This window comes from Pagrus major, chromosome 7 (genome assembly GCF_040436345.1).
Source record: "Pagrus major chromosome 7, Pma_NU_1.0".
Classification (NCBI taxonomy): domain Eukaryota; kingdom Metazoa; phylum Chordata; class Actinopteri; order Spariformes; family Sparidae; genus Pagrus; species Pagrus major.
Window position 1 is genome coordinate 26,605,810 of NC_133221.1, and position 27,935 is coordinate 26,633,744.

The 27,935-nt window shown below is 39.7% G+C and overlaps 1 protein-coding gene across 1 annotated transcript in view; it reads right to left on the reverse strand.

Annotated features, from left to right (window-relative positions):
* vstm2la (V-set and transmembrane domain containing 2 like a) overlaps window positions 1-27,935 on the reverse strand; it is a 66,208-nt gene that overhangs the window by 36,021 nt on the left and 2,252 nt on the right. The gene's annotated exons all lie outside the window — the stretch shown is intronic.

Here is a 27,935-nt window from a genome sequence, read left to right on the forward strand (position 1 = left end):
TGAAGTTCATATTTCTGCACACACACAACACAAAATTGGCTTTTTGAGAGGAAGTATATAGTCAGATATCTGCACACACACACACACACACCAGCAGATGTATAGGCAGTCACAGGAGGTTTACCGACAGGGCTCCTGCACACTCCTTTCCCTCTCTGCCTCTATTAAGGCTGACGTTGATGAATGACACAGATTACAGGACAGACTGCTGCTTAGCTTCATCACAGAATGAATGTAATCAAACACACAGAGAGCAGCAGGGGAACTCTAAACTCTACAATACAGAGGTGGGAGAGGTAACGGAATAGGCAGGGTTTTTACTTTTAGGCTTTAAATTAGTAGCTCTCAACTCTTCTTCTACCTCTGATGAACTCCAGTTTGTGTCCCAAACAGAGCAGTTGCCAGGAGCTGGAGATGTTTTGATGACAATGAGCTTGTTAGAAGAAACTGTTTTGACAAGAATAGCATCATTTCTGTGACCTGTGCACAATGCGGTCCCTCTGTCAACAACACATGCGGCCCATGTAACAGTGATTATTTGAACAATTTTGTCAATAATTAATCAAGCTAATTGGCGGGGTAATTTATTCCCCCGCTCTGCGAGAAGTCGTGGAAAATCAAGCTGCATTCATGCAAAACACGTCATTACTTGCAGTAACTGATGGCAGCACTATAATTTTTTAATACATATTCATATTTTTACAGGCTGCCTGAGTGCATTCAGATATGTAACATTTCTGCATTAAAATGTCAAAAGACCAGACCTTTGTTATATATCTTGTTAAGTTGTGCACTTACATTATCCCAAACAATGTTCAAACCCAGAGAATCTGTAATTTTATTCAAAGTAACATTTGCGTTTGATTTGGTCACCTGTCGCTTTAAGAGAGTGAGGAAGGAGGTCATCGAACATGGCAAAAGGTAACGTGAATCAAACTTTAAATCATTAACTCGTTCATCACCATTTCTGCCTGAGTCATGTAGATTTTCATCAGCCATTGTTGTTGTTTGAGGACAAGAACTCCCTACTATATTGACATTTGTATAAAACATGTTATTTCAAGTTCACATTACATGTTTCTTACCTGACTTTTACACACCAGTGTGTAAAGGCCTTAGGTGAAGTGTTTTAGTCATACAGTAGGTCAACTTTCATCACAATCAATTTCAAGAAGCTTTCTTTTATCTATAAATCTACAGAAAACCATACCAAAAAATGTATACCTGTGTCCTTATCATTATTGAGAATTTTTTTTAAAATGGCAAGATTCCATATACATGTAAGTCCAGGCTACATTTCATGATTAGATTTGATTGTAAAGATGCCGTCGTTCTTTTATGTTTATCACATTAATTTGCACAATTCGCATACATCAACTGCTCATTAATCACAGAATATAAACTCCATCACCGTCCACCGTCATGGTTTAACAACTCAGGTAAACGATAAAGGAAAATCTCCACAAGATTAACATTCGAAAAAGTGGATTAGTGTGTCAGTTATCCAAAAAGAAAACAAGGATTTGGAGAACTGATTAATTTACAAATGAGTCTAATCTACATTGGGGACAGACAACAAATGGCCCCGGATTTGGATAAATGAACAAACATTTTTAATTAGGATGTAAAACTGTGTTTGTGCAGAGTTTATTAAAACACAGACGCTGGATCAGAGAAGACTCCTGTGTTAAAGCGATCACTGACCTGCTGTATATGAAAAGATTCCAGCCATTATAAAATCGGAATCAGTGAAGTGTAAACGTGGTTTTCTTGTTTTGTCGAGTGAGGTGATATAAAACAGGGCTGTGGTCTGAAGCTGTCAGCTGCGAGATTAAAGGGGAGAGATACTGCACTTCAGACTTATCTGTGTTTTGCTAAAACATTCTGATAGTGCTGGGATTAATTCACTCAGTGCAGCTTTACTTATTTCAAGTATTTTAATGCTATTAGAAGTTATTTTTCACAAAAGAGAAAATCCTAAAAAGAAGCTGTTTTACACACGGAGCAGCTTGTTTCATCCTGCCTCCAGATCCTGTTCTCAGTATAGATATAGCCACTTCACTATATTTAGATATAGTTTTGACATAGAGCCTTCTTATCCCAGGGAAGAAAGTGATTCGGTGTAATGATGCTGCAGCTGTGAAGTGTCTGGAAAGAGTTAGTGGATCTTTAACATAAGCTCATTACAGTCGTCCAAACAGAAGCTACGACTAATTTGGGCTCGTACAGATGCATACGGTCCTGCACCGTGAGCTCATTATACACCGGCTTCAAATCAGCTCTTTGCTAAATGCCATCCCCGGTTCTGTCCCGCCTTCGCTCTCCCTCTCCACTTTACAGCATCCAATAAACAAGAAAGGCTATACGCATTCTGGAGCGACAGAGCAACTCTTAAAAAATAGCATTTGAAAAAGCAAACAAATTATTTTCTGCGAGCAGCTGCAGAGCATCAGTGTTGTATTTGAGTCATCAAGAATAAAAGAAGAAGTAGTTGTCAAAGACTTCAATATGAAATGATTCGCAAGGGTTTTTCAAAAAATTGAGTTTAATAATTCAGGTGGCTGTTGTGAATTTACTAACAGGAAGACTGCTCCCAAAGTTTGGTCATCTGTAGCAGTGCTTCTCAGATGAGCGTGTGAAGCAAGGCTGCAGCGGCGCCTCATCTAAAGATTCTGAGCCAATTTTTATCGCGGCACACGCACGGTTTTCAGCAAAAATGGACCCGGAAACAACCTAGACAGTCATATCCACATCATACCAGCGTTACACTACAGTTATAATGTCTGTTTCTGTAGAATATGTCACAGACATGGAGAGAATACACACAACAGGTAGAGGGCAGTTTGTTTTCTGTGCACTCTCTTCTTCTTTCTCCAAAGCTAAAGGAAAATCACCTCATCATATGTATTGATGATTATCAAAGGCAAACTCCATGTAAACAGATAGTGGTGGTCTAACTTATGTCAGTTCAGGGCCCCTGGATGTGATGAAGTTGGAGAAGCATTACAGGGCCACTTGCCTAGAGCGTCCACTCAATTTTCAAAATAAAACACCCAATACAGACTTTGTATCTGCAGCACAGCAATGCAGGAAATATTAACAGTAAACACAATTAAAACAGATAAACACAGAAATCATGTTACTACATAGCCTACTAACCCATAGTGGAAGCACAAAAATAAAGGAAAAATGACAAAATAAACACAATCTGAGCAATCTGAGATGCTCCCTCTATTTTCACTATATTCAGGGCCATAAAAGCTTTGAAATATACTAAAATAAATATACTGATTTTAAAAATAACAAAAATAACATAAAAAAAAAAAAAAACAGGAGATCAGACAAAAGACAGAAACACTGCTACTATACTGTACATAAACAATGGAATATCAACAGCAGCACCAATCGTAGAGAATTTAAATAAGTCAGGTCTCTGTGTTTTATTCAGCCTTTCAGTGGTTAACTGATTATCAGCAGGGTTAAGAATCAACTACTGATTCACGACCAAGCAGCCCATTGAGTGTTATTGGAATAATTCTTCCAGGCCGGCTGCCTCTCGTCTGACAGTCAAAGATTCATGAGCTTGAAGGCTTTCCTGGACAATAAATGTGTTTTTTTTCCTTTTTTGTTTTAGTTGCTGGGGTCATCTGCGTCTGTACACCCATTGTATCAACAAAACAGCCCCATTCAAATGGATGAGTGGGCTGCAATTTCTCTTTTTTACCCATGACTTGTCATGCTTGTAAGATCGAAGCAACACTTCTGATAAGATTAACACTTCATTAAGGACTGGATTGTTGGTGTTTCTGTTCATCAGAGAGCAGTTTTAGTGAAACAGGAAGAAAGCTAACAGCTCCTTGTATCTGATCGCCTAATAATAATAATAATAATAATAATAATAATAAGGTGTCATACTGCAGCAGGTGGACAGAGGACATAAGCTTTATGTGCTGAGATTGTGAATGCAACACTGGGGCTTGTTAGCAGTCTGGCAGGCCTTTAGTTTATTGTTGCTCAGTGAGTAAAAGCTACAAAGCGAAAGTAAATTCATTCAACATCCTGATGGTAAAGCAGAATACACAGCCTGAGCTGTTAGGATTTTTAGATTCAATATACACTAACAAATAACACATTTTGCTTTTAAAAATGCATTTGCATGACAAACTACTCATACAAACTGAGGAGAGAGGAGCATCGTTTTCAAATAACTGTGGACTCATTACATTAAGATGAAATCTGACCTAAAAGCACCTCAGGACTCCAGACAGGAGCACAAGGAGCTGTCGGGGGAGAAGATGCACCTGGCCTACTTTCCGAAACTCACCCAGAATTTGAAAGTAAATCACATTTGATCAATCAGAGGAGATATAAAATCCTCTTAGCTTGTGAAAGGGGAGTGTCTGGCCTGCCAGCCTGCTTCAGTACTGCATCTCCTCTGTGACACCTCAGCTAGATTAACATTCGTAGAAAGAGAGAAACAAAAGGAAAGGGAAGGGTGAAAAGAGGAAGACATGAGAAGAGTGAGACACAGCCAGGAAAGATTGAGGAGGAGACGAAAAACAAAGCGGGAGCACGACTTTGACAAAGCAGATTAAAAAAGAATAACAGGAGCGAAAAAGTGTCACATCTAATAGGGACACGACACATCAGGCCTCCGCCGAGACGACAGGCTGTCACACAGGAACAACTCTGTCTAAAAACAGAACGAGCGTCGTCTTTGTGGCGCTAATCAGAGGCGACGTTGGGAATACAACTCCTCGGTTGTAATCTATTTGCAGGAGCGACGCTAAGCTTCATTTGTTGGAGATTTCATTTGCAGCGCAGCTGTGTTTGTCTGTCTCAAACTACAATTTAGTTGAGCTAATGAGCTTGACACATCGTACAGCTCAGGACAAAGGCGAGACATCGGAGCTTATCAGGGGCTCACTGTTACAAGAACAATAACATTAACAATTTAGCGAGGGTGACAGCTGTGAATGAACTGTTTCATCAGAGTTATGTATCAAACAAGCAATCAGAATTAAGGTGTCATTACGTTGTGTAACATGGAAACTGGGAAAGTTTACAATTAAAAAACTTTGTTTCCGCCCATTTGGACTTTTCTTGAAACAAACACCTGTAGAAAGATGATCAAGTATCCCTGGCTCACAAAGTAGTCAGAATGAGCTGTAGTAATGTGTCCATTAGCTGTAAATTCTCCAATCAAAACCTGATCATGGCTTCATTTTCACCGCCTGTTCTAACAGAGGTGATTTTATTATTGTGCTGCAGCCAACTCAACTCAAACTTCACGCTTATCCGTGTAATAATTTGACTGTGGCAGCTCATTCTTCACACTGGATACAGTGGTCTGAACTTCAGGTCCTTTGAGCTTTTCAGCAAATCACACAGTCCTCACAAATGAAGCTGTTCTTTTTAAGCCAACAAGGAAGAGGAGTTTTAGAGGTGTTCAGAATATTGTATGTCAGCTGTAGTTTAATGGAAATAAGTGAGCTCTGTCTGCTGATGAAGATTGTGTGAGATGGTAGAAAGGCCCAGCGAGTGATTAGACCTTGAACTGAGATCGATTCGCCAACAACAAATTATATGATACAGTCTCATAGTATGTAAGTAAGTATGTAAGTAAGTAATTCTGGCTCCTATTTTATTAGCTTTGGTTATGGTTTTCTTACAACACATCCTCATACCTAAACAACTGACACATATCACCGATCCCAAAACAATCGCTGCAGCGTGCCAGCAACAGGTGTACAGGACCTTGGTAAGGTTTAGGAAAACTAAAATAAGTCTGTTAACTATCTTACTTACTGTTTGTAAGTAAATACATTATACATTATTATACTCATCATTGATTTTTTTATTCTCACATTGGACATGAACAGCAGTTTCTATGTGAATGTTATCTGTTGTTTTACCCAACCATCCACCTCCTCATCTTCCACACACAGACCTTTTCTCTCTCTATACTACTTCAGCTGACTTCCTTCTTTGATGATGTAATAATTACTATGGCCACTAGAGGTTGCTGCCTCAGAAGAAACTTACTAAATATGGGTTGTAATAAGCTGCTTGCACATTTGACTCAAATGGATTTTCTCATGGGGATGGGCTGGTTTAAAAGTCACGAGAACATCAAACTGCTAGCTGAGATCACGTTCCAACAGCTGATCAGACAGGTTTACTGTAAACAAGCCAATAAGTAAGACAGATTAACTAAACCACTATATTTGGAGACTAAACTGAAAGTGAACTTTTAAAAACTGTGCACATACATCTACCGTAAGGTATTAGGTCAACGTTAAACCAGGCAGCTGGCCTGTAAACTAACTCACTTGTAGGGGTGGGCGATATGGGCAAAAAATAATATCTATAATATTTTTGGGGATTTTGGCGATAACGTTAATCAGTCGATATCCCTTTACGCGTTTTTAGCGCAAACGAAAACGATCTTTTTTTCCTCCGTCTTCCTCGGCATCGTTTCAAGATTATTTGCGTCCAGACCGATCCACTGAAAAAGACTGAAAACGCTGTAGTTCATATTCCAGGTCTATATTCACCAAAAACGGAGAAGAAGAGACGGAGCATGCGCAAAAAGCTTGCGCGCTGTAAACAAACAGACAGTAGACGGAGAAACCGGACACAACAAGCAGAAGACGAAAATGGCTAGTGCAAGGAAACCAGAATCATTTGTGTGGACCGATAATGAGGTCGAACTGCTGCTGCGACTCACACTCGACTACAAGGTGAGTAAGTTGCAAGAAACACGAACACAAGCATGTAGTCCGCCATTGTTGTTGTTGTTGTTATGAGACGTTGTGGGGTTCAGAGGTCGAAGGCAAGAGGTTGAGGGGTGGGGCAAATCCTGCCATGCTGTAGAGAGCGTTGCTGCACCGTGTATTAAGTGGATGTGAGAAGTTTCCGCGTACGTTTCAATATTTTTAGCGAAGTAATTTAAATACTCGATAATGGAAATTTGCACATCGTCAAAACAACAATGACGATATTATCGCAAACGACATATATCGCACACCCCTACTCACTTGGTGTGCTTCAACATCTTGTCTGGCGCGGCTTCCGTAGTGCAATCGGCTGTGAGGGAGACTCGCGTGCATGCGGGAGCCTGCCTCCAGGCAAATATAGTATAGTGAGTGTTTAGGCTAGAAAAATGTACTAAATGACGTCGTTTTCCATTCTCCAAGTGTCCCACTTCAGGACACTTGGATTGCAGCGGACGAGCAGTATGGAGGAATATTACAAAGTTTTTGTGTAGTTTTATGGACCTTTTCGTCTCGGACACCATTTACGTCCGTTATATGGATTTTTGCTGCAGGAGGGTACCCCCGCGGGTCTCCAGCTGCACTTTGAGGAATAAGAAACTACAACGGACTTCTCATCAGCATGAGGGTGAGTCGATAATGACTGAATTTCGTTCTAGAGTGAACTATTCCTTTAAGATACCAGAGACAGGAAATAGGAGCTTTTCTCTTTTTTTCAAATTAACAACCTGCACACAGTGCTGGTACAATAATACAATCAGCCACTGAACACATACCAACACATTTGTAATAATGTTAATATCTGTGCAGCCTTGGGTTGAAAATCTAATAGTAGATCAGGTTTTTTGTATAGCTTCTGTCATTTGAACGAATGACGTATGAAGATATTGTATCAAAACAGTATTTAGTATTGATACTTTTGACAACCTTTGTATATAGTAATGTGCCATGGCAGAGAAGGTACAGAGGCTATTGGAGGAAGTTGGCATTGCAGCAACAGGAGGACAAATTTGATTTTCTGCTCTATGATCATGCCATTTTTGTTTGAACCAGTTCTCTTGTGCATGCTGGTTTGCTTCCACACCATTTTGAGTTCCTGAAGACATTTAACTGAAAATGTACTGGAAAGAAGGCAAAATGGCCTCTGCAGTAGAGCTGCAGTGAACACAAGCGAAGCCAAGAATCCTGGGAAAGGAAACGGGGAAATATGTGAGTGTAAATGTGCTGCTGGGTAAAGCATCCCTTCCAGTCAAAAGGTGATTTGATATGCATCATATTCTCATCACTAATCCCTTGTCTGGAGTTATAGCTTCAGCACTGAGCAGTTTCATGGTTAAAGCATCCCTCTAGTAGCAATTCAGCTGGATATGCAGCATGCTCTCATCACTGATTCCGTGTCATGTTTAGGGCTATGCAGCTCCAATATTGAGCTGCATCCTCTCTGGCCAAAGTGTTCCTCTCTGAGCAGCACAGCCAGATGCAGACAGAAATCCACCCGGGGGACAGTTAAGCACAGCTCTGAGCGGCTTCATCTACAGCCTCTCTGTCGGAGCAGAATGTCCTCAGCATGTCTCAGCTGTGAAATGTCTGGGACTCCCTTCAGCATTGAGGTACTTTGCAGCTCCCGGAGCCAACTGTCGGTGTCCTGCAGAAATCTGGTATGTTAAATATCTGCTTTCGCCTTAATCTGAACAAACAGAGCATGAGAATCATTCTGGGAACATTTAGGAAAATACATGTTTGCTTTCTTGCTGCAGGGCAGAGCAGATGAGAAGATCGATACCACTCTCAAGAGGTGGCAGTAAGCTTAAAGGGGAATTCTGGGATGTTTAAGTACCATTTTTAGATACACAACGTTTTGGAAATGGTCCACAAGATCGCCTCAGCTGGCAGCTGTGACACACAGGCTGCAATTGCTGCAAAATAATAATTGAGGGCAGCTCCAACCGTCAAATTAAGTCCACTAAAAGTGCCCTTTTTATCCACTTGCAGGCTCACATTGTTATTCTAAGTGTCTGACAACACTGTGGAAAAGATTCCTACAGATATAGACCTCTTTGTTAAAAAGTGAAACCCATTTGGTTTGAACAGAAACAGCCACTATGTCCCTCCACCAAACAGCAATTTTATTTTTGCAAAACACACTTTTCAAACACCAAAAAATATGTATAAATGCATGGGTGTCGCAGACATTGTTCGAAGGTGGAAGTCCCAAACACTTTTTAAAATTACTGGTGTTGTTCCCCCCCACTTCTACCATGTTGAAAATGTGTCGCTCTATCCACTCTGTGCTCTTTTCACGGCGCTGCATCTGTGCCTCATTAGCTATCCAAATCCATTTATCTCAAATTAATGAAACTCCATATCACGTTTTAACTGCTACACATACACATGAATGCGCCACAATGGATCAGACACTGTCAACACAAAAAGCCTTGATCAAAGAAGGTAAACTAGTTAGGAAGAAGGGAAACATGACAGGAAAGAGGTAAGGAAGATGCAAATGAGACTAAAACAGGGAGCGAAAGAAAGGGATGGAATGAAGAGGTAAAGATGGAACAGGTGAACTAAACAAAAAAGGATTAAGCGTATAAAGGCAGCGAGGAGTTCTCTCAGTAAGCTTTTATTGTTTGTTATCATCTTTCAGGCTTTTATCTGTTACTGCAGTGCCACCATTACATTAGATGTTACAACTGGGCACTTTATAATGGTGTAAAGTTATGATATTTATGAAATAGAAAACAGCAAAAGTCATTGTTGGTGATTAATTGTGTCACAATAATTCAGGCTTTTTAGGTTATATGTGTTGAATAACAGTATATCATGAGGCTGTGCCACAAAGCTATTACGAATTAGTAATCAAATCAATTTACATGATATTTAGCTTTTCAGTTTCTTTAAATATGTGATCTTGGGCATTTCCTTGGGACCAAATTGCAAAATGTAAGCACACTGATAATGTTTCTCATAGTACTATAGTCAGATAAAGTATCAAACCATCCCCAAACTTCCATTAAAATTGTCCCACCCACATTTTAAATACCTCCTACGCCCATGTATAAATGTATACATAAATTCTGAACGACACTCTTGAAATGCAACAATAAAAGTCTAACCAACAGAATTCAGCGTCTATCATCTGCAGAGCAGCCGACCATTACAAACCACACTGAGAAAACACCATTAACTTTAATGCTGTCTCTACCACACCATGCTGAGAGTAAGGGCATGAGCATGTGTGTGTGTATATGTGAGTGTTTACATTTACTGCCCACAGGTATCAAGCTGTCCAGCTCAGTAGACCTTTGTAAATACCATGCAGGGCCTCAAAGATGGCCAGGAGCCTATTAGTTGGACATGAAAGACAGAATATGTGAATCACTGGCAGCCGGATAAAGAAGGGAAACAGCATGATTGGATTCAAGCAAAGTATCAGCCTGTGTGTGTTAGTGTGTGTGTGTGTGTGTGTGTGTGTGTGTGTATGTGTACGAACCCCAAACAATACTTTGAATGACTACACGTGTGTATGCCAGTTAATTTGGCTCGAGTTTGGGTAATTGCAGAACCAACCAGTGGATGTAGAGTCATTCACAGGCTACAATCGAACACAAACACACACACACACAACGTCTGTGTCCGTATACATACACACCCACTGTGTAGTAAAAGAGGCTCTCCACAGTGGTGTAATTAGGCCTGGTCACTGCACAGTCGTAATGGATAACCCTGCCTGAAAATGGCCGGGGGCAGAACACATAATTGACCGTGCTGTGTCTACGTGCATGCGTTTGTGCGTGTGTGTGTGTTTCACAAGGGAGCGCCACCAAAATGGTATTTCTTGCTGCTTGCTTTGTTTGGTTTCTGCCTGCTGGAATATGTGTGCAGCAGTACTTTGAAGTGCCCTCATATGTGGATACTGGGTGGTTTGGAACCAGAAGTGTCCTACTAAAAGAGTAAATTTTAAGATCTTTAGCCTTCACATATATTCAAGGAACTTAAAAGCTCTTTATTCATAAAGCACAAGCATGTCAAGCATCTTTCAGAGGAAATGGCTACGCAAGAGGGAGTAAAGCCAAACGTTTAGAGCACGAACATTTGGCGTAAGAGCTTGTGTCACAGTTTGTGTTGAGCTCTGATCTTAGATTGGGATCCAATTTGAAAAATTTCCAAAATTATTAACCTTCCAGTCTAACACCCATATTTATTATTTCCAATATGGAATAAACAAGGTGTTCTCAGAGGAAAATAAGGTCCCCAGAACACTGTTTGAAGCTAGAAAGGTGGCCAAATATAAACAAAGTAAAAACAGTATGAAATTGTGTTGTCTTTAAAGGTCAGTTTGTTTATTCAGTCATGAAAACAAAGAGTTTGTTTATTTAGTTCGTTCAGGCATAAAAAAAAATGAATTAGTGACTGAACTCACTTTGTTTTCATGACTGAATAAACTGAATAAACAAACTGACCTTTAAAGACAACACAATTTCATACTGTTTTACTTTGTTTATATTTGGAGGACCCTGCCACCTTTCTAGCTTCAAACAGTGTTCTCTGTACCTTATTTTCCTCTAAGAACAGCTTGTTTATTCCGTATTGGAAATAATAAATATTTCTAAGTTTGTATTATTACCTTATCAATATTGTAAATATTATTTTTCTGAGTTTTCAGATTTTTTTTCTCCAAAACTACACAATGTCCCTTTAAAATCAACTGATATTATCAACAGAGGTCGTTAATGTATTGTGTAAGAGAGACATCTACTGAAGTCAACATGTTAACCAGTTAGTTCCAGCAGTCCAGGTCTCCTCGAATAGCGCTGGTAATACCAACCGCCAGCTACACAGCTAACTGTGCTAACCAGCTAATGTCGGATAAAGTTAGCAGCAGTCAACCATTGCTCTGGTGATATGCTGCCCCCTTTCTGTGTGGAGTATAAACACAGCAGCCGGCCAATTCTTACACTTATTAATATTGAGGGAAATGATTGCTTTCTGTTCTCTCACAGGCTGCATCAGTGATGGATATAGGAACTTGTTTTAGCCGTTTTCCCCTTGCTCCTTAATTGTGAATCCATTTTCTCATCCTCTCATCAATTTCAACACTTATTAGAGAGCAAATTTTGCTGTTAGACTGTGCAAATGAATTGGATATCAAGAAATTAAACTCAGTTGCTTTATTCCTATTTCCTCATTGTAAATGGTACAGTGTAAAGCAATACTCATAATTTCATTGGTATGGAATATGGATCATCACTGCAGCGCAAGGGAAAACACCCATCCATGAGGAGAAGGTTTCAAGGTTGTTTCAAGGTTTATCAAACTGATTATATTTTCTTTGTGCATCAGAGATGAAAGCTGACTGACTGCTGTTAATAAGGCATGCATTTAATCTCTCTGTGAGTATTTATTCCTGTGCTGCTGTGGCCTTTACGATAACGTGCCGTGTTGGAAGTGTTACAAAAACATCAGTATCGCATAGCCAGACCTCCACAGATCTGCACACTTCATTTTAGTTCTGTGCCAGTGCTGGAGAGGGGTCTGGTTGAGCCCATTATCATTCTGGTATAGAGGCAGCTCTGGCTTGGTTGTATTGCTTTCAACCCATCAGTATCGCCTCGGGCAGCACTAAGCCCAGAATGCAGCGACGGTGCTCCTGCATAATAGTGTTTTGGTGGAACATTTGCACATGGGGAGATGAGCCCTGGCATTAAAATGGCTACATCATACATTACAAAAAGAAAAAGTGCCATAAAACAGTAAAAGACAGATGTCAGCTATGAGATCCGACTTTTGCTGATAAAGGAGACAAACAAATTGATCATCGGTGCCCTAGGGGTGAAGCCTGCCTACACTTCAGCTCTGGAGGAGCACATTGGATTTCAAACCACAGATGCTTGTAACAGCTGCATTGAGCTTGTGCAGAATGTAATAATACCTATGTCACAGAAGCCTGTGTGAAGTGGAACGCATCAGTAAAGTTACATTTACAACTTTACAACCTGCAAATGTCAGTGTGTAGGTTGCTAGCTTGAAAGGCTGCTGTTGTTTCACGTAGTGATGGGATCAGCGAAAATGGCACACAGACAATGGAAGGGGAGGGTCTCACTCAAAACTTGGAATTCAGGTGATCTTACATATGACTTCCATGTAGGTGACAAGAGTTTGTCTCCTCTCTGTGGTTAGATGTTTTTAATTTTTACTTTTAGACTTGAATTTATGAATGTATTGTTTTCTGGTATTTAAAAGAATATTTTCAGTTTCCAGTCACAGTTTGGTTGGTTCAGACAACAAAACTACTCGGTTAGGTTTAGGCAATACAACTACTTGGTTAGGTTTAGGTAACAAACTACTTGGTTAGGTTTAGGCAATAAAACTACTCGGTTAGGTTTAGGTAACAAACTACTCAGTTAGATTTAGGTAACAAACTACTCGGTTAGGTTTAGGCAATACAACTACTTGGTTAGGTTTAGGTAACAAACTACTTGTTAGATTTAGGTAACAAACTATTCGGTTAGGTTTAGGCAATAAAACTACTTGGTTAGGTTTAGGCAATAAAAACTAATTGGTTAGGTTTAGGCAATACAACTACTTGTTAGGTTTAGGCAACAAAACTACTTGGTTAGGTTTAGCTAACAAACTACTTGGTTAGGTTTAGGCAATAAACCTACTTGGTTAGGTTTAGGTAACAAACTTCTTGCTTAGGTTTAGGCAATAAACCTACTTGGTTAGGTTTAGATAACAAACGTCTTGGTTAGGTTTAGGCAATAAAACTACTCGGTTAGGTTTAGGTAACAAACTTCTTGCTTAGGTTTAGGCAATAAACCTACTTGGTTAGGTTTAGGTAACAAACTTCTTGCTTAGGTTTAGGCAATAAACCTACTTGGTTAGGTTTAGATAACAAACTGCTTGGTTAGGTTTAGGTAACAAACTTCTTGGTTAGGTTTAGGTAACAAACTTCTTGGTTAGGTTTAGGCAATAAACCTACTTGGTTAGGTTTAGATAACAAATTTCTTGGTTAGGTTTAGGCAATAAAACTACTTGGTTAGGTTTAGGTAACAAACTACTCGGTTAGGTTTAGGTAACAAACTACTTGGTTAGGTTTAGGTAACAAACTACTTGGTTAGGTTTAGGTAACAAACTACTCGGTTAGGTTTAGGTAACAAACTACTCGGTTAGGTTTAGGCAATAAAACTACTTACAAGTGATGAGACACCCAATGTGAGCCAATGAGACAGAAAGCGGTTTGGCAAATCTCTTACCACATCGTAAATTACAGCACGTATGTAAGAATTCGCCACCTTTTGAATTCATACTCCAAACAAATAAGGGGCAGCACATCACCAGAGTAACCATTAACTGTAGCTGCCATAAGCTAGGTAGCTCAGTTAGCAATGCAGCTAGCCTTCCTATTAACTTGACCGGACTGGGAGCTTGGCGCACCGGGGGAGTGCTGGTGTTGTTTACTATCAGAAGAAAGTGTCTAGGGGTTAGTTGGTTAGCACGCTAACTTCAGAAGATATTTCTGCAACACAATACATAGACATCTTCGACATAACGTCAAAATTGTTTTTTCTTAACATTCTGATGATAATTTGAGTTAATTATTAAATGTTTTAAACTTACATTCTTACACAATGCACCTTAACTTTAAATCTGTTTAACTTGAGAAGCAAAGAGAAATGAACAGTACATATGATCATAATTCTGCTGAATATAAAGAATGTAATCTATCTTAGTTGACCTTTTTTAAAGAAAGAATAATAACTAAATTATTGCTCTCTAATTCTAGTCAATTTCATTTCATCTTTAATATTGTTACTTGAAAACTACATGTAAAAGACTACATTAAGAGGATTGGATTCTGGATTTGGATAAATAAGAATCCCAACTCTTTATGTTGCTTCACATTGCTAGTTAAACTCTGAATATGCAACCTTTTTTAAATCAAAGCAAATCATGACCACACACTTGATCACATATGCAAAGTTGCCATCTTCACTCCTGGAGAGCATTAACAGGCATGTCGAATACTTGAAAACAGAATTATTTGCACTCCTCATTTTGTAATATTTTATTATAAAATATGTAAAACACTGGTACATCCTGTACTTTTCAACACTTCATTGAAGCTACACGATGCTTACTAGATTAAGATAATTATTTCATCCCAGCACTATTAAATCAAACAGAAATATTCAGCGTCTTGTGCATCATTTTATACACACTTGCACAAATTTAGCCTGACATCTCTCATCTTGGGAACAGGCTCATTGGTGGTCCTACAGAGTTAAAAAGGCTCTGAAAAAAGTTACATAAGCATGACTGACAGAGTCCTTTATAAATAATGTAACCTTTACATGCTATCCTTGAAACAGTGCGTCAGAAAATCATGAAAATGTAAATGTTTGCTTCGATATCAGCCACATGAAAGGCAGTGTCAGAAGCAAACACATTAAAGCGATCTTCAAAGTCAATTTCCCCCGTATGCCTGACGTTGTGGGATGCTGCCTGCTGATTATTTGATGGATTGATTTCAAAGGACTGACACATGGCCATAAAATCACTGCACATAGAATAGCAGGATGCACTTAGATATACTGAGGATATAGTCCTCAGAGCAAGTGGTCCACCAGAAACAGTTGCCATGGTGAGGAATCTGTAGGTTAGGATGGAGAGGGTGGGTGCACAAAACAATGAAAGTAACACATGACCCATAACCTTGAAACAGAAGTTAATGAATCACATGTACAAAGGAAGCTAAAGTCAGAATAACTGACTTTAAATGAGAAAACTAGCAGGAGATCCAGAGATTCAAAATAGTAGATATAGTGGATTCTCTGTTAACAGTGACAAACAGGCAGATCTGTGTTATACGCTCGTCTCCTCTATGAAAAAGTGCATCACAGGGACATGGACATGGGCACAATGTTTTTTACACAAAGGAAGAAAGAACTTGATGTATAACGTGCCGACTTTACACGAAGGCCCAAAAAATTAAGAATTTATCATAGACAGCTTTTAACAAAGTTTATAAAGTTTCTTCTAACTCAGCAACTCACAAAATTGTGCATTTTTTTAAGGGAGTCTGGGGACTTTCTCTCCCTCTTCATCTCCTTGCAGTTGTTGACAGTAGTTGATATGGCTGTTTTGACCTATATAATGTTGGTGTTCCACATCCCTGTTGATTTGTCAGTTAGATTATTATCTGATGGTAAGTTACTATTAGTTTCACCTGTTAGTCTGTTCTCACATGGCTCATAACCAGATTTAAAGTGACAGCTGTGGCAGATTTACTACTAGAAATCCTTTTTCGGAGGAAGCAGGTTTCGGAAAGTAAAAAGCTGTTAAGTGGACCATCGATTTTGGATTATTTTGATGCGTTACAGAACACGTGAGCTTGAAAATTCCACCCATCTATTTGTCCCTCCATCGTCTGTATTGTACTTGAGTTGTTCTAGGCTGCAAAACACATGATGCAGTATCTTAATGTGTGATTTCATGCTTTAATACGTTCCGTCGTATTAATGAGATGTGATCAACATGTTTTATAAACAAACATAAGGATCTGTCGGCTACTGAGGAAGTCAGTTTGGTTTCCTTCTAACAGAGAAAACCAACATGCAGCAAAGATTATAATTCATTTTTATGAATGTTTGAATCATTATTGCTTATTGTGGTAACTTTAACCCCCAATATGATCAGCCAAAGGCATTTCTGCCAGTGTGTGTGTGTGTTGCAATAACACGGAGAACGTCATAAACCGCATCTTCTGGCCTTTAGTGCAGCTCATAATATGGATATCGCAGGGACGATACAATATGTGTATGTCACTTTGAGTATAATAGACTGGGATGATTATTTTTATTCCTCAGCAGTATGCGAATTATAAATTCACTGCAATGGACTGACGAGGCAGCCCTGTAATTGCATTGCTGCATTAAATGTGATTAAAAAACACTAACGGCAGCGTTTTGCAGCGTGTGCTTGATTATTTTAAAATGCAACAAATATGCAATACTGGCTTTTCATTTTTTTATTTATTTTTCTTTGTTTCATGATTAATTTACATTTCTCAGATTCCCTCCGGGGAGCTGCGATGTCACACTGCCATACAGTACCAGGACGTGAGCTGAAACATCGCTCTAGCTTTTGATATTCACTAAATATAGCACCGTGCTACATACTGGAAACTGCTCTATTTCTGAATATGAGTCAAACAGACGCAGATAATCTCAGAGCTGTAATGTCATGGTGAGCGCTGTTGTTAACCGGTTTATTTGTGATCATTACTGTTAACTTGTTTATTTTTGGCATTATGCATATGATTGGATTTGGTTGGCACCTTTAAAGGGGCACCATGTAGTTTTGGAGAAGAAATCCAAACTCAAAATTGTAATATTTACAATATTAACGAGGAAACAATACAAACTCAGGAACATTTATCTTTTCCATAACTGAATAAACAAGCTTTTCTCAGAGGAAAATAAGGTCCCAGAACACTGTTTGAAGCTAGAAAGGTGGCAGGGTCCGCCAAATATAAACAAAGTAAAACAGTATGAAACTGTGTTGTCCTTAAATATCAGTTTGTTTATTCAGTCATGAAAACAAAGAGAGTTTATTTACTTAGTTGGTTTAGGCATAAAAACATCAATGATCTTTCTCTTCTGATTAAAATTTCTTCCCCAAAACTACAGAGTGCACCTTTAATCTTTAATTTATATATATATTTTCTTTGCACTCTTTCCTGCTGCATGACAGTTTCCCTCAGGATAAATAAAGCTCTGTCTTATCTTATCTTGTCTTGTCTTGCATAGTTTGAAAAAAAAAAAAAATCCAACACAAATCAGAGACACTCTCCAGGGAACAATGATACTTCACTAAATTATGTGGTGGCCTGCTGGAGGCTCAAGAGCTCTTTCAGGCTGCAAATGACTGATCCTGGACCACGGATACATCACGTTCCCCCATTCGCCTCTCTTCCTCCTCCTCCTCCACCACCACCTCCTCCTCTTTCCTCCCTCAGTGAGACTGCCAACAGATGAATCCTGCCAAGTGCCTCCCCAGGAGAAGAGTGCGTGCGTGCGTGCGTGTGTCTCTCTAAATCTGAGAGTCTGTGTGCATGTGTGTGTGTGTGTGTGTGTATCTTTCCACTTTGATGGCAACATTGGCAGTAATGTGTCTAATGGAAGATAAGCAACACTCTCTCAGACAAGCCTTCACAGCCAAGCACTTCCCCCAACATCATCATGCTGAGTGCAATGGAGGGAGTACTCTATCCCCCCCACCCCGCATCTCTTTGAACACACAACTCGCAGTGCACACCCATGCAAAAACACAAACACACACACACATATACAGAGAGTCACGGTTTGGATCATCAGTCTCAAAGCTGCCTTATCATCTCTCAACAAAGTCCGCACACACGCTCACACGGGTTGGATGATGAGTCCCGGTGATGACTTTCAGTCAGAGGGACACCTCAGAGAAAGTATAGCTGTGGATCGCCGTGCTCAAAGCTGCCCACAATCATTTCTCCTCCAAAGTATGTCCCCCCACACACACACACACCAGTACAGTGCTCTGTGAGGGAGCGAAGGACGAGTGTAGCAGAAGGCACTTATGGAGAGAGAAAGAGGGAGAGTCCTTGACTGTCGGCTGACCCCGCAGCTTGTTTGTGCCGATTTTGTGGAGAGCGTTCCAATCAGAGGGGGGATTCAGAGTTTATTACACACAACACAGCGAGCGGTGACAGGCGAGAGGAAGGAAGGAAGAGGCGCGAATGATGGAGGACAACGAAGGTCTGAGTCCACAGTGTCAGGCGATGACTACAACACCTGAACTGCTGCCATGTTCTGTTTTTTAAGGGTGAGACTGATAAATCGCCTGGTTGTATTAGACAGGGACAGTCAGAGATGACTTCCTCACTGACCACAGCTACAGTACCACCGTCAGCTAGAGTGAAGATTTAATGCTTCGGGCACATTGGATAAATTCTTCACATTGTTCCATCATTTCTGTAAATTCACTACTGTACTGCTCAGCTGTCATAATGTGGAATAGGAAGCTTCATATGCAGCTGCAGTTTGTCCAGATTGCTGCTGCCACACTCCTCACTGACACCAAGACAGTGGAGCACATTACACTTGTGTGTCAAAGGACAGATTTTAAAATCCTATTACCTGTATGTAAAGCACTAAATGGTCTCAAGCCTAATACATCTGTGATTTACTGGTACGTTACAGAACATCCAGACCCCACAGGTCACCTGTTAAAGGTTTACTCAGTGTTACCAAGATCAAAATTGAGCAAGACAAAGCAGCTTTAGTTTCTATGCTCCCCACCTGTGGAACAAGCTTCCTGAGGTCTGATAAAACCGTTAGGCTCATTTAAATCAGGGCTATAAACATTACTGTTTATTGTGGCTTTCCAATAAATAGATTCATAACTTCTTTTTAATTTGTAACTATTCATTTTCTGTTAATGTTTAATTGTTTTTTTTAATGAAAATTATTTTTTAATCTGTCACTATTTATTTGCTTATCTTTGCTTTTTGTTTTTATTGCCTATAATTATTGTTTGGTGTAATTATGTTCTTATTGCCTTATTGTTCATCTATTTTCCATGTCTGTGGAAAGCAAAAGTAGTAAAATTGCCTTGTGTCTGAATGGTGCATTATTAATAAACCTGCCTTGCCTCACCTGAGCTACAGACACAGAAAGAACCTATCTTTTCTACCTTAATAAAAGAATTCACTCTGGTGGAGCCAATTAAATTATTTCGTGGTGCAATAGATAGCACGGTTGCCTTACAGCAAGAAGGTCCTGGGTTCAAATCCAGAACAGGGCTCTTCTGTGCAGAGTTTGCATGTTCTCCCCGTGCTTGTGTGGGTTTCCTCCAGGTAATTTGGTGTCCGCCACCATCAAAAGATGCACACATACTGCAGGTTGATTCTCCAGTCAGTATTCTTGATCAAAGGCACGGGCTAAGATCTGGAGTTGGTCCCCGGTTGCGAGGGTTAACCCGCACCCACTGCTCCCACAGGTTGGATTAAATGCAGAGTACCAGATATGTGATCAAATAAAGATTATTCTTCTTATTTCTTCATAGAAACTAGGAAATCCTGCATAACATGCAGTGTGAATGCTGAAATGCCATTTGTTAACAATGCAGAAATTGCCTCACACTGCCTTGCCAACAAAAAAGAAAAAATGACCAAAATTATTGCCTGGTCTGTTCTCAGGTTATAAAACCAGCCTGATTCATAGTCAACACTGTAAGAGTTTTAGGGAGTGCCAACATTTATGGATACAGTCCTCTCCAACTTAAGTCAGTGATCAGGTTTTCTTGTAGAAGACAGGTTACATATGTTCTTCCACTTTCTGTGTTTCTGAGGTAAATGCCTGAATTGCAAAAAACATTATAGTCGCAGTTAGACATAAAACTCTTTATAAAGTTGTTTAAACAACGCACTTGAATGCAACCTTTTCTTCTAGCTCTGACAAACATTCACCAGGAAGCATAATGGCTATAGATTTTGTTTCATTTGTGAAATAGCCTGATATTTCTCCATAGTCATTTAGACGGAAACAATGCTGAGATGGAGGACGGCCTGCTCAAAAATACAAGGTCCAATGCTTAAAGCAAATAATGGTGGACTAAGACAATCCTCCTGCCTAATTCTGAACAGCACCCATTTACCCTAATATGTGATTTTGGCTCAGCGTATTTAACTGTGACCGAGTCAATGTAAGTAGAATGAAAACCAAACATTTAAAAAGCCCCATTGAGAGGGCTTTTTAATACTTAATATAGACACAATACCGTCCAAATGTTGTTAGCTCCTTGCCTACAATGGTTTGATCAATTTAGCTGTTCCTCTGCATACATTGTGCCAGAATGTTTCTGATCACTGCATAAAAAACTGACTGGTCTATATACACAGAGTAGGATCAGTGCATTTCTTTAACAGAACAAAGATGATAACCTCTGACCAAGTTCTTAGTGGCTCCCCGCTGATAGAGCATGATTAGAAACTATAGAGCCGGAGCAGCCTCCTCTGCAAGACTTGTATAAAACTCTCCCAGCATCCCGTCTGTTTATCATTCTTTAGGATTGCTATAGTAGTTCTTCTTTCCTGATGTAAATCAGGTCTTATCATTTCAGATGCCTCTTCTTTCAGTTAGGAATGGCAGGTTTATTCTTGAGTAGAATTTTGATATATTGCCTTGCTATATATTTCCTGCTATTCTCCAGCTTCTATGTAGTGTCAGCTTAGAATCGGTACAATTATTTGCAGTTTTTTCAAACGTTCCAGCTCTAATCTCCTAAATCTAACATTAATATGAATCTATTAAGCAGTCATAGTCAGCAGACATTTTATTTATTCAGTGTCCTTCTTGAGAACCAAGCATTTTATTTGGATGGAATCACTTGGATGAGAGTCAGTATGTCTGTGTCTTCCATCTTTGGGAGCCTTCCGTCTTCATTCTTCCCCATCGCAGTATCAGGGATTTCTGAGGTTTCGCTGTCTCGTCCTCTTGAATGTGAATCCCCATCTCCTTGAGCCCAGACGCACAGCCTGTCAGCGCCTTGAATGTTTTCGTGCCCGACTCCAAAAATAGTTTAAGCCAGGCAGGGTATGGGGACTGTGCCTTGGTATTCTTTTTCTTGAGCTTTTTAATTACATGCCACACTGGTTTCCATTTCTTTTGTCCTCACTTGTGCAGTAGTGGTTGAAGTAAAGTCAGTCTGTGGTACACAATTCTGCCTCACTTTTATGCTTGTTGCAGTGCTTGTTCTTTTACTCAACGGTCAATGAAAGCTAAGTTAACTTTTAGGTTTAGCAGTCAATGAGCAGTGTGCTTTACTAATGTGGACGTTTAAGTCATCTTTAAGTTGAAGTGATGAACGTCTAAAGTCAATCACAATCGTACCATGCTGATTTTTGCTGTGAGCCTCTTGCCACACCAAATATGCAAATGTTGTTGCATCTTGACCTTGATTCCATGTCTTCACACTTGGCAGGAAGTTTGGTCTCACTGTGTAGCAGAAGGGTGATTGATCTTTTCATCTTGGCTGTTCTGCCCTCCAGCCCAACTTCCATATCTGTTTTATGTCGCTCTAACTAGGCTGTCCATGCCGTAAGATCCTTTTTTCCTTTATCAGCCAACAAGATTTTGATGTCATAAGCAATCATCATGTGTCCCTGTCTTAGTTTCAGCCAGGACTGCAGTTTCCTGTTCACCGCAATCTAGTCTTTCCCCAACATTGTGTTTTTTTTATTCCCAAACTTTCTGTTTTTTGATGTCTCCTTTTTCACTTCATTATTTTGGCCTTTTAGGTCTTCAGACTAAGCTAATTTAATGACATTTTGAGTGAGCTACTTTGTCAAGCTGGCACCACCGAAAGTCTCCACCTATGGCTTTGTAAGATAGCCACTGCTGAGGGGGAAGGTTGGAGCAGAAATTGAGAGTGTTTAATACATACATCTGGGCAAAAATGATATTATATTATAAATAAAACGCACATTTCTTAAAAAGCAAACCCCCTCTAAAGATCTCTAAACATTTTAAAGGTAAAATATTATGCTCATTTTCAGTTTCATACTATATTTTGGATGCCTACTAGAAGATGTTAAAGTGCTTTAATGTTTCTTATACTGTCCATTCCTGCAGCACCTCTATTCACCCTCTGTCTGAATACCCCATTTTAGTGCCTGTCTCTTTAAGGCCCCCCTCCTAAAAAACCCAGTCTGTTCTGATTGGTCAACTCTCATAGGCCTGAGCAGGCACCACCCACGGTATTTCGGAATCAGCTCTGCTGGTGATTTTTCGACCACAGTCGTGCTGGGGGCGTGGCTGAGAGTTGTGACATCACAACCTCGCAGTAGTCCTGATGGCTTGTTTAAAGACAAAGTCTCTAGATACACACTGTGTGTATTTCTCAGGAATTGAGTGTCTTGTTTCACAGTATTTATAAAGCAACTAGATCTGCTGTATAATCAAACAAGACATGAAAATCTCACTATTATCAATATTGATCCTGTAAAAGGCCAAAATGAGTAACAGGTTCGTGTTTACTCCATATTGTTTCTCTTCACTTATTAGGATATTTTAAAAGCCTGACAAAATACTATATTAAGAAGGAATTTTCTTTCTGTAATATAGACTGATTAATATAGACTTTCAGTTTCCCAAAAATGATGGTTCCCACTGTCACTTGACAATCCTTGAAGTTTAACAACCCTCATGAAGTAGGTATAACTAGAATCCCTTCGGACAGCAGCAAAATCAACCCCTATTAATGTGAAAGTGTCATGGGTTATCACTTTGAGTACACTTTGCTCATGAAAGGATATGCAGACAAAAACAGGAGACGTTTACAAGATTGATTTTTGAGTCCTGTGACAACCGAGCTGTGCATTGTGCAGAGTTAAGGTGCAGCTACAGTAATAATTTCTCTCTTCACTGTAGTTTATCCCAGGCTGCCCTCCAGCACTTGTCTGCACAGTGAGGAGTAGATACCGAGGTCAGGACCTAAATACATCCGCTCTGCCTACTGCTGAGCGCCAACAAGCTCTAAAACTGTCAGCCTGTCCCTCTCTCCACTGCTCCCTCACCCATGCTTCCTGTTTGTACTGACACTTTCCTTCTTCTTCCACTTTATGTCTCTTTGTGTTTACTGACAGTGGCAGGCAGACAGAGTGTGAAAGAGCCCCAAGTATCTTAAAGTCTGAAACAAATTTAGGCTACATCACATCTTAATTTCCAGGCAAATTAGTGTCTATTGACTTTGCACAGAATACAGATAGGTGTTAAGTCTCTAAATTGGGAAAATGCTCATCACAGTTTCCCAGGGCCCAGGATAATTGCTTGTTTTGTACAACCATCACTTCAAATCCGGATGAAATTCGACTTACAATGATATAAAACACATAAAAACTGGGGGTTTGGTTGAGAAATTTGTCAAATTGTCAATTGTCTAATTTTCTTGATTCACACATCATACATACATTAAAACACTGTGAGAAACTACCAGTCAGACTTTTGTCTATAGGTAGTGTTACATCAAACCAAAAGTAAGAACTTAAAGGTCCAGTGTAGGTCTAGCGATGTGGTTGCAGATTGCATCCAACTGAGCACCCCTCATCTCACCCTCCCTATACTGGCCTCTAAAAACACAAAAAAAACCCCATTAAAAATGCAAATGGCCCTCTATAGAACCCATGTTTAGTTTGTCTCTTCTGGGCTACTGTAGAAACATGTCGGTGCAACATGGCAGACTCCGTGGAAGAGGACCCACTCTCTCTGTCGATATCCTCAGGTAATGAACAGTATAATTCTTATTTTCAGTTGATTAAAAACTGATAAAAACATAACTATGAATATTATATTCCGTTTCTGCCCCCAAATCCAACACACTTAACTTTTAAGGATGGACTTAATATGTAAGAGCTATCAGATTCGCAGCAGAACAAATAATTTCTTCCTCGAAGTTATGGCTAGTAGTAGCTACATTAAGCTAGGCAGGTAGACTAGCTGCTGGTGGCTAGTGGTAAAATGTTAACCAATAATATCACTGGATGTTTGAGATCCATAACAGGAATGTCACAGGTGTTTCTGATAACATTGACGATGGCTCCACTTTATGCTAGTAAATCAGGACAGCCATCATTAGTTACCTCTGCCAAGGAGGTAATTCTTTCATCTGTTGGTTGGTTTGTCAGTACGATTACACAAAAACTACTGAACGGATTTCCAGGAAACTTAGATGGAGGATGAGTCTCAGCCCAGAATAGACCCCATTAAAATTTGGTGTGGATCAAGACAAAGGGACAGATCCATCTCACTGTCACTTCCTCTCAACATTGCTAGATAGGATGTTTTTCAACATTTTCATTGTTGACATATTGACCTACATTATTTAGGTGGCTGGTATGTTTGCTTTTTTAGTGCAACATTTTAAAATGTCTTTCATAAAATGTTATGGGAGTTACAGTATGGTTACTATTTTTGGAGTAAGCTTGGTAGGTAGGCTAACTGCTGTTAACCAATATCATAAGAAGTTAAGAATGTATCAATCCATTTTGTTTTTAGTCTGACTTTCAGTGTTTTCCTACAGTTTGCAATGTTCTCATGCTGCGTTTAACTTCCTCTTTTGGCAGAAGTATAATGCATACAATACACAGTATATAGCATATTCTCTTAGGTAAGGCCAATTTACATATAACTGCCAATAACTGACGCATATATCAAACACAGATATTCAAACTAAGTACTGTCACAAAATCTCTCTGATGCGATGAAGCAGCTGTTCCTGTGATTATTTTTGGAAAATCTAATACTATGTTATGTTTATTCAGTGCTACTTGGATCTGTGCCCATACGAGCTGATCTACATAACAGTGCACTATATTCTAACAGTAACGAAAAACTCAAAATCAGGACACCTCATTTTGAGATTTCTTCATGACACTTGTTCTTCTATACTCACTGCCGTGATGATGTATGGAACCCCGCTGTCATGTCACTACACCCCCCATCATAAATGAACTGCGAGTGAGTGGGAGGAAAGGAGCAGACGGGCACATTTGGTGTCTGATTCTGCAGAAGATGCGAGTAAACCCCACAAGCTGCTGCTGAATGTTTGCCAGTGATACCGCATTGGCTACTGTTGAATCTTTAATAGTCTAACAGTAGTGTGATGTCATTGCCTCGGTGCTCCAGTTTGCTTGCTCCTATTTTCCTCCCGACTATATTTATCACACAACACACCCATCATTAGAGGGGAGCATTTAAGGGGGTGAAGAAGGGGGCTGTAAAGGTGGCTTAACCATTCCAGCCTGTGATTGCATCTGTGCCAGACCTGGGTTTTTACTCATCCATCCATTCAGTATATTCCACTGAAATACTGTCATAGAAGAGGAGCAGCCATGCCTGAAGCCATTTAAAGGTGCTGCGGCAGACATAAAGGGTTCTGTCTTCACTGAATGGCAAATGATTCACTTGTTGAATTGGAAAAAAAAAAATGGTTCAAATCCAATCTGATAATGGGAGTCGGAATGGGACTGGTTTCTCTGGTGGTGGAGGTCAAAACGGGGTGAGGATATAAGTCGGGCCCTGAGTGAAGGCTCACAGGCACTGATACCTTCAGCAGTGCCAGAAATACATTCTTACATTAAAGTGGAAAATATGTTTCAATTCAAATTCATGCTGAAGAAACAGTAATGCACATAAAATGTGAAGACAAACCTGTTCTCCAAATGTCTGTTTGCATTGTCTCATTACAGATTGTTTTCCTTTGTAAAGTTTGGGCATCTCATTGGCCCGACGGCTCATTTACCCTTCAGTGATTAATTAAGGCAATTGATTGGCTGGAATAATCGCTTCGCTGGATAACCATGCCCTAATTAGGAGTTAATTGAAAAGTATCAATGACTAAAGCACAGCCTGGGCAGATGTGGACCGGAACATTATGAAAATAGAGCAAATCCAGATTGTTTTTTTCTTTTTCTTTTTCATTTATGTTACTTCCTTTTCTTCTTCATCACTGTTCTCTTTTTGCAGCTGGTGGAGTGCCAGAGAAGAAAAGGGAGGATAATTTATGACCCCCGTGGGGCTCCGAAACCACCAATACAAGCCAAACAGTATATTCCCAGAAAAGCAAATGAAGTCTTCACAATGGCGGTCCTCTTGCTATTCATTTGGTGATACTCGCTGTGCAAATATAAAAGGTGTTCAATGGAGTTTAGGTGGGTTTATCCTAGTCTACATGCTTGAACTCTCATCACTCCTACTCTTCAGATCATTATACCTACAATTCAATTCAGTTCAAGACTTAACTTCTGACTCTAATATGACAAATTATTACATTGCAGGGCCATTTAATGTTTCAATTAGAAATAACAGTACATGAAACTATTAATGCAATTGCATCTGCAAGACTTTTACATCTCTTGTTGTCTTCCTCTTTTCTTTCATTCTACCCTCAGGACAAAACAAAAACAAGTGTATCTGCATACACTCATTTCCATAAAAATCCCACACACCCACTGTTAGCACAAGCACATTATTCAGTCTGAAAACAGACTCTGATGCGTTATGTTCTGGATGCACCAACCTGCAATGAAATATTACTCATCTTGCTCCAAGTGGAGACAAAAAGTGAAATACAAAATATTTTAAATACGGAGAAATCCTTTAACAGGATATCAGAGACAAAAGATTTAATGGATGGTTTATAAAGTCTAATGACTTGCTTGTGCTCGTCAAGACAAAGACAAGCACGGCTAAATTACCATACCATGTACGGGAACATGAGCCACAGTTTTAAACTGACCACAAACCATTCAACACTTTGAGATCTCTGCTGGTAAAACCTAAAGACAGGACGCCCCCGGAGAGAAGGATTGGACAGCACATGTGACAGCTGTGAGGAACACTCCATGGATGAAATGGGAAAGATGACAAGAGACTGAGTAAACACTGGAAACAGACATCAGCTGTCTGCGAACACCGACCAGACACAGCATCGACTGGGAGGGAGTCAAAGATCATCGACTCGGAGTCAGAGAACGGAAGGAGGAAGATCAAGAGGGACATTCATCTAACACCAGAAACGATCTTTAATCAGAGACAGAGGTTACAGCACCCCCAGCATGTGACCAGTGTGATCATACTAAGGTCATGTTATGACACCTGAGGCATGTCAGTGACAACTGAACAAACCCCATCTAGCACTGAAGTCAGTGCTAGATGGGGTAAAAGCTGAGGGGGGAAAAAACAAGTATGCAAGACTTGACTTAAAGGAATAATTCAACATTTTAGGAAACACGCTTGTTCGTTTCTTGGCACAAGTTGTGATGAGAAGCTTAATATTACTCATATGCGTCAATAAAAATTAAGCTAGAGCCAGGAGACGTTTAGCTTAGCTTTTCGCATAAAGACCAGAGGTTAGGGAAGTCCCAAGCTGATTCTGAAGGATTCCCTGATGAGACATCCAATCGATAACTAATCTGTTGTCTTAATCTGTTAGCTGATTGTGTCACATCAATTTAAAGAGTCTCATTCTCCTAGTTTAAACTTTTTATATCACATCAATAATTTAAATTTATCATCTTGAATGAGGATCTTCAGTGTTTGGATTGAATAGCTCATGAAAATA